Source organism: Toxorhynchites rutilus, chromosome 2, assembly GCF_029784135.1.
Source record: "Toxorhynchites rutilus septentrionalis strain SRP chromosome 2, ASM2978413v1, whole genome shotgun sequence".
Lineage (NCBI taxonomy): Eukaryota > Metazoa > Arthropoda > Insecta > Diptera > Culicidae > Toxorhynchites > Toxorhynchites rutilus.
In genome coordinates this window covers 107,552,777-107,561,351 of record NC_073745.1, presented here as the reverse complement: position 1 = coordinate 107,561,351, position 8,575 = coordinate 107,552,777, and the positions used below count along the sequence as shown (strand labels likewise).

The following is an 8,575-nucleotide window of genomic DNA, read 5'->3' as shown; positions in this document are numbered from 1 at the left end:
GGTTGATCCTTCTTCGTATACTCCCAACCGTGTTTGTTTTCCTGACTACATCAATTCCTCTGTACATTTTGATCTGTTCATGAAGGAGAAAATCCATGGAATTCCAGATTATCATCGATCGGGGATCATTCCTACGATCTTCAATGCAACGTATGGGCGTGTCAATTGTGATGATATGTACTTTACTGATGGGTCCTCTATGAATGAGTCCACAGGATTTGGAGTGTTCAACGAAATTTTTAGCACCTCCCACAGTCTTCAGAATCCTTGCTCTGTGTATATTGCTGAATTGGCAGCAATACATTGGGCGCTGGACAGCGTCGCCTCACGACCTGTTGAACACTATTACATTGTAACGGATAGTCTTAGCTCTGTCGAAGCTATCCGTTCAGTGAGGCCGGAAAAGCACTCGCCGTACTTCCTTGAGAGAATACGAGAAATTTTGAGTGCTTTATCCAGACGCTGTTATGTCATTACCTTTGTCTGGGTCCCTTCACATTGCTCAATCCCGGGTAACGAGAGGGCTGACTCATTAGCAAAGGTTGGTGCAATTGAAGGCGACATTTATCAGCGTCAAATCGCCTTCAATGAATTTTATTCTTTAGTCCGTAAAAATACCATCGCAAACTGGCAACGTAAGTGGAACGAAGATGAATTGAGCCGGTGGTTTCACACGATATTCCCTAAGGCTAGCCTCAAACCATGGTTCAAAAGTCTGGACTTGAGTCGGGACTTTATTCGCACCTTCTCCCGACTCATGTCCAATCACTGTTCGTTAGACGCGTTACTCTTTCGTTTCAATCTGGCCGGTAGCAATCTCTGCATTTGTGGCCGAGGTTACCACGACATCGAACACGTTGTTTGGTCGTGTGAGGTGTATCTTGTTGCCAGATCGAATTTAGAAAACTCCCTTCGGGCTAGAGGAAGGCAGCCCAATGTGCCGGTGAGAGATGTGTTGGCTCGGTTAGACCTTGATTACATGTCCCAAATATATGTTTTCCTTAAAGCTATCGTTGTTCGTGTGTGATTATCCTTATATCCTTATACCCTGCTTTTCTTCCTTTACGAGTAATTGGTCCCCTTGCTTTAATCAGGAGAACAAGTTGAAATGTAAATTCACAATAGATATACGAATAGATTTAAGAATTGAGTGTGTGTGATTACCAACATTGTAATAATTTCCTTATATCCCATCCTTTTCCTGAAAAATTATGTCACCCTTCTAAACTCGAGTCCACCGCGAGTAATCGGTTTCCCACATTACTAACCATAGATTTAAGAAAATTGTTTGTATATATATATAGTTTTAAAAACATATTTAAGAATTCGGCTCCTTTAAACTTACGTAACTGAGCCTGTAAAAATAAACGAATTATTAAAAAAAAGTAAGCGCAACGAGGTTTGACCTGTAGAGGATTTTTTACAGTATATTTTTATTAAATTGATTGAAGAATGATTGTACAGGAAATGTTTACAAAAAGTATAGTAACAGTGAAATTAGGCAAATTGCTTTGAATAACTGATTGCAAAACTATTTTGATTGTGTTTAATCTGCAATCAATCAGTTTCATTTCCTCTCAACAATACTTTGGTAGCCGGTTACCTACAGAGCGATTGATTATGGGGAATATTATAGTTTTCTGGAAACGAACAAAAAGATATTTGTATAAAGAACAATACCCATTTTATATTGATGTTTAAACAGAAAAAAGTTCGCAGCCGGTAGGATTCGAACCTACGCTCCCAGAGGGAATCTGATTTCGAGTCAGACGCCTTAACCACTCGGCCACGACTGCATGTTGGTTTGAATTATCCGATATTCTGATTTTTTTCAAACTGAACATATCTAGACACAAGGGTAATCCATAGAAATATGCAACATTTTGAGAAATTGTTCATTCATCACATTCAGCTCAGGGTTATAATAGTAATAATTTTCAAGCAACAGTAGGGTAACACGGGGTGATTTGGTCATATGGGGTGATTTGGACCAGCCCTTTATCTCAAAAATTACGGCTCAACTTGGATTTTTAATAATGTCATATTTCCGATACTGGTTTTAAGGTTTTTCCCGTTAATTAAACGAACTTTTCGTGTATTGTGCAGTAAAGTTCTGTTTGCCTACAGAAGAGGAACAATTTGATGTAGCGAAACTGTAAGTTTGATAACAATAAATGAAAATAATTGCATTTTGATTTTTGCATGTTGTGTGGGGTGACATGGACACGTTTCTGTGGGGTGAATTGGTCCTACAGGTTTGAGACTTTTCTTTGGTCTAATTGATTCCAGATGCCGCTGAATTACAAACATAGGATGGACAGACAACGTTGGAAGAAGGAGGAGCTTGAAAGAGCAACGCAGGCAATCGAGAACGAATTTTCTTTTACCAAGCATCAAAAGTGTTTGAAAATGCTCGACCAACAGTGAAAAGATTCATGCAGAATTCGAGATGGTGTCAATTCAACTTTTCTGGTCTGGAATTTGGCCAAAACACCTGGTATCGATATCAAATCATTGTTACTGATTGTAACATTATCCCAAAATACTTTACATAAACATAAGTATGTTTTTTTCGATGAAACACACACTAGACCAAATCACCCCACAGACGGTCCAAATCACCCCGCATCAAATTTTAATGTTCAAAAATCATCTCTTTTATTTTATGATATATTTTGTGGATTGAAGCTTTATATAATGATTAAACATTATTTATTGAGAGAAAACAAGTGTAGCTCAGTATACAATGTGACATTTTTTATTGAAACCGTATTGGTTTGAAAATATTAGGCGATTTGCTTAGGTGGTCCAAATTCCCCCCTTTTCCCCTACACTCGTTTCATCAAAAGGAGCCGTCTTGTTCATAGCAAAATTAAAAAATCAAATAATCTATAATCTATAAAAATAAATTAAATAAAAAAAAGTCGTGTCAGATATAATGGAAATACCATCAAAACTTCACGAGAACCTTATGACTGGGCCGTTGAACAAATAAACAAATGTATCTCAAAATTGGATTTCACTCATATACCACAACAAACGAGGAATTGTAATAGTCCTGTGCTTTTTGTTACTACATAGTAAACAACAGCTAAAATCTATTCAAGTTAAGAAGATTGCCTAAAAATGTTCAGTAACACAGAAAAATAGAATAGCAAATTCTTAAAATGCTTTTTTTAATGTAGGAAAAATAAGAAAATTCATAATTGGTTCTTATGAATCAACGATGAAACGTCAGACTAAAATTCATGCTTACCTTTTTAAATTTGACAAATCTATTTTGATCGATTCTCTCCATTGACTTTCTCTTGCAAAAATACCTTGCCTTGCAAAAATATTTTGCGCCAGTTTTGCTATATGGTTTGATAAACGAGGTTTCCCTCTACACTCCTGATTGGCGAACACATCAGGAAATGTTTTTACCTCTGAATTGAGGGGCTTGAAATGGAAGGGGTGTGTGTGACATCATCGATTTCTCCACATCGACTCTCTCTTTTGGTCATAACTTAGCTGCGAACACATTCCCAGCTGTATTTGACAATGTAGAAGATAGGTCAGAACCTTATCTATCGGATTCTATAGCAAACTCAAATTGGAACGTTTTTGCAGTTGAGTTATTAACTAAAAACAAAGTTGATAAAGAGAAATCGATCAAACCACTTACACCCCTTTCCTTCTGAGCACCTCAATTATTAACGGTAGAGAATGTCGATGAAGAGAATGGATCAAAACAGGTAGGTCCAATTAAAAATTTAAGTGTGAATTCGTCGAAAGTCTCTCATGGGGCTTATTTTTTATAAGTTACCATTTTCAAGTTATATAAAAAAAAGCGCAAATAATAAAGCGTCTTTCAGATCAAATGCTCACGCAACAAATTTTAATAACTTCTACAAAAGTGAGCCGATTTTTATTTTAAAAAAAACGAGAATAAAGCTTATTTTAGGACATTTTCGATGTGACCACTCCTTTTTTCGATAACGCGATTTAAACGGTGAACAAAATTCTTCATGCGCAACATGCACAACATAACGATTTCGATGCTGTTGAAAATCCGAGTTATGCTGCTGTCTTCAAGTTCCTCCAAATTTTGTGGCCTATTAACATAGCAACAGCCCTTCACGTACCTCCAGAGGAAGTAATCGACGACGAGAAATGTTGAAATTCTTACCATAAGAGGACAAAGTTACATTAAGGCTTCGGTTGCCCGAGTAATACGATTTCACTAAAAATACACGTTCTTGTAAATTGTACATCTAGACACTAAAAACCATCCGATCAGACTGAACGAGTAGCCGAATATTATCGTCCCGAAGTGGGGAATGCAGTGTTACCATCGACGGAGTGAAAAATTTTATAAGGAGCTATTTGATTTTTTTGCGTGAGCGTTTAATCTGAAAGACCCTGTACAATTTATAATCTGATTGATGATTGGACAGAGATTGTAAATAAGTTAATCTAGTAGCAAGTAGAGAGAAAATAATGTTAATAATGGTCCACAGTCTCTATAATCGCAATCGAACAAACATACAAACCCTTGATTCCAGAATTTCCGGCCAGATGCCTTGCATTCCACGACAGATGCTTGAGTGACAAGCTATCACGTGAAGCAGAGAATGCATTACCAATTTCGCACAATCCATCATCACCACAGCCACTCTGAACCCGCTACTTAACGAGTCAGCAAACGTTCGAGCAAACATCGCTATTAGTAACGGATCTCGGACCGGTGACGCATGTCGCGCCGGACGCAACAACAACCGTGCGAGCTTTCTTCGATTTTCCACCTCCATGAAAGATTCCAGCGACCTGTCTCACTCGCTCTCGGCAAGCATTCCGGACTGGACTGGTCATTGGTGACAGAAGAAGAAAAAAAATCGCCATAAACCATATAGCAGACATTGAACCTGTCTGGGACTTGCAGGTTTCTTCTGCCCCGCTCGAAGAGATGGTGTCGAACCGGCAATGATCGAATCGGGAACCCCAGCGTTGCATACGCGGCGAACCGATATGGCATTTCGAATTCGGACCTCAGCGATGAGAACAATGTATTCACTATTAGCAACTTTGTAGCGACCACTTGATGTCTTTCAGCGGTCCCTATTCCTCCTCGTGCATCCACGAACGGCTAGATGTTCTCCGAGAAGTGTTAATCAAATTAGAATATTGATGGCGGTGTATGGTTCCCAGAAGTCGTCAAATAATAAGCAGATTAAACGACTCAAAAGTGTAGAGGTTTTTGCAATCAATTTGCCATTATTTAAGTGGTTATTGCTGATGACCAACGCTTGCAGATGTTTGTTTGTGTCATTTATTTACAAACAATTGTTTAGGATTCCAAAGAATAACATCAGAACGACAATAAAACTTTGTTACCGATCTAATACCAATCATAACTATCCGCGTGTAACGACTTAATCAAAACGACTGAATCCACTCACCAAGCCACAAAAGGCTGCGGATGAACGGAGGAGTTCTGACAGCCCCAATTCCCACAGCGGGGAAATAGCGCAGAAATCAACGTAAATCTAGGTGATTGAAGATAAAGTATGACGACTGCCTAGCGCCAAAAACTTTTCGACAGCAACCTTTGAGCCTTACTGATGATGGTAATGGTAAAGCTTTTTCCCATCCATTTCACCCACTACTCGCGTTGTCGGAATTTCCACCAGTCACGGCACGGCAGATCCTGTCACATTTTAAAAAGAACGCCATTTTTCAGCGGCCGCGAAACACAACTCGGCTCGCTCTTTTGTGTTTGCGGTTTGGGCGGTGCAAGACTTTAGTGAACTATTCCGAACTTCGCTTTGATTTGGTGGAGTCAGCCTCGAATGTAATTTAAATACAAGTTCTACCATTTCAAAGGAAACAAATGTGTGAAGCTCATCATCATAAACCCCACATTTGAAGCACCGAGAACAATTACCCCAGAAAAAGGCGGCACTTGTAGAAGTGACAGTTTCTGGCTGACGGTAAAAAAAAGAAAACCATCGGAAAATTTAGCATAAACTTTATCGCATTCCGCAGCATAAATCATTCATAAAAATACATCAACTCAACAACCAAGTTTTCCTCTTTGTTCCACTCCAAGGAGATACCGGGCTCCGTTAGTTGCGGCGCACGTCGCGGACAATTCCACAGCGAGCAAATCCTGTGGAGCCCAAAATGTGAAAAATGGAAGCCAAACGCATAATTTGATTTTTTCGAGCCAATTGAAATAGCGCGAGCACGCGGCTGCGGTTCGCGTCGCGGTTGTAAAAACGAGTCTGAAATGCGACATTCGACCCCACACGAAGGAAGCCCCCGGTGCAGAATGGTGTGTACTCTGCATTCATAAAAGTCACAAAATATCCCAATGAATATTTTATTCGGGAGCACGCTTCGCTGCCAAATCGGGCACTACCGATTGACACGTGATTGATCATCTTTATGTTTCACTTGGATGTCGATAAAAAAATGCTTCTTGCTCGGTATCATCGCGTGTGAGACCAATTTCGACAGAATGAACGATGGAATCAATAGAACTGGCGATTTCTAGTGGTTGTTATGATCGTTTCAGATAGGCCTGCGGCTGTGAAAAATGAGTATTTTTCAGAGACATAGCACTCAAAATTTACAACTTTTGTAATACCGTGGTTGAAAAAATGACCTAACCTAAAGGGTGTGTCACATCAAATTGCATCACGGAAAAAACGCTGTAGAAATTTAATTTTTAGGAATTATATCTTCAGCTTTCGCTTATAATCAGATAAGAGTGTATAGATCACGTTGGCCATGCTTCACTGTCAATTTTTCGTAAATTTGGAAAAATGTCGTCGAACGAAAAAGAGCGTCGTGAATTAATCTTGTGCACTCATTTCGAGAATCCGGAGTTGTCACATCGGGACATCGGTAAGATGCTGGGAATCGTCCAATCCACGGTCAGCAGAGTACTAAAACGATACTTCGAGAACCTAACCATCGACCGGAAGGTGAAGAACGGCAAAAATGGATGCTCCGTCAGTGAAAAAGATCACAAGCGCGTAGTTAAGCAGTTTAGACGTGATCCGAGAAGTTCGGTCCGGGATGTCGCCAATAAGCTGAATTTGTCAAGTTCATTCGTCCAGCGGACCAAGCAGCGGGAGGGCCTGCGTACATACAAGGTTCAGAAGGCTCCTAACCGCGACGAAAGGCAAAACATGGTGGGGAAGACGCGAGCCCGGAAGCTGTACACCGAAATGCTGACGAAGCCGCATTGCCTGGTAATAGACAACGAAACCTACGTCAAAGCGGACTTTCGTCAGCTGCCGGGCCTGTTGTTCTTCTCCGCAGAGGACAAATTCAGCGTTCCGGAGGAGATTCGCAAGCAGAAACTATCCAAGTTTGCCAAAAAGTTCATGGTGTGGCAAGCGATCTGCTCTTGCGGAAAGCGGAGCGCCCCCTTCGTGATGACCGGCACGGTAAACGGGCAGGTTTACCTTAAGGAGTGCCTACAGAAGCGCTTACTACCACTTTTGAAGCAGCACGAGGGCCCGACCATCTTCTGGCCGGATCTCGCTTCGTACCACTATTCAAAGGACGTGTTGGAGTGGTACGAAGCCAACGGGGTCACCTTCGTGCCAAAGGAAATGAACCCGCCCAATGCGCCGGAGCTTCGCCCAATAGAGAAATATTGGGCGGTTATGAAGCAGGCCCTCCGGAAAAACCCAAAAGTTGTCAAATCGGAGGCGGACTTCAAGAGAAAATGGATTTCTGTTAAAAAAAACTACAACCTGACGTTGTACAGAACCTTATGGACGGGGTAAAGAGGAAGGTGCGAGCATCCGGGCTTGGGCTCGAAATATGAATAAAAAGAAAATGCCAAAAGTTGTTTAATAGTTTTTATTTTACTGTCTAAAATTTTCAAAAGGATCGGTCTACTGGGCGAATTTCTACAATTTGATGTGATATTTAATATTAATGTTATTATTCAACTCATTTGTTCATTGTTTAATATTATTATCATAATTTATTTTTGTTTTGTTATTTTTTTTTTTCGAGAATATTGTTAAAATCAATAATATATTAGAAATAAGACAGACATTTTTGTAAAATGGAGGATAGTGGAGGATCTCCAGAGATGGAGATCTCCGATAATGAATCCCATTTAAGATCTGGGAAAAAACATAAACGAGTCCCTCAAAAAGAAGATAATTCTTCTGGGGACAAATCTGCTCATCCTTCCAAGCCCCCCTCTAAGAAAATAGCAAGTCTCCCTTCTGAACCGACTGTTACTTCCACTCCCCCTCTCCCATCATCGATTTCGCTTCCCCCTTCTGATGTTTCCGATCCAATCCAATCCTCGTCCTCGTCTTCTCCCTCTGTTGTTTCCGCTCCACGTGTCAGAGTTTATCCAGAAGATGCACCTGGAACTAGCCCGTGGGTTGTTTTCCTCCGGCCAAAACCAAAAGGAAAAAGCCTTAACGTGATTCAGATCATGAAAGATCTGGCCAGATACACTTCTGTATCTGAAATTCGCAGGGTTAGACCGAACAAATTGCGGGTTGTCGTGAATGAACGGAAACACGCAAACGAGATTGTTGCTGACCAACACTTCACT

The 8,575-nt window shown here is 40.5% G+C and overlaps 1 non-coding gene across 1 annotated transcript; it reads right to left on the bottom strand.

The window, feature by feature from the left end:
* Positions 1 to 1,714: 1,714 nt before the first annotated feature.
* Positions 1,715 to 1,796, bottom strand: Trnas-cga (transfer RNA serine (anticodon CGA)). Its single transcript has one exon. It is a non-coding gene; the product is annotated as a tRNA-Ser (tRNA).
* Between the last annotated feature and the right edge of the window lie 6,779 nt (positions 1,797 to 8,575).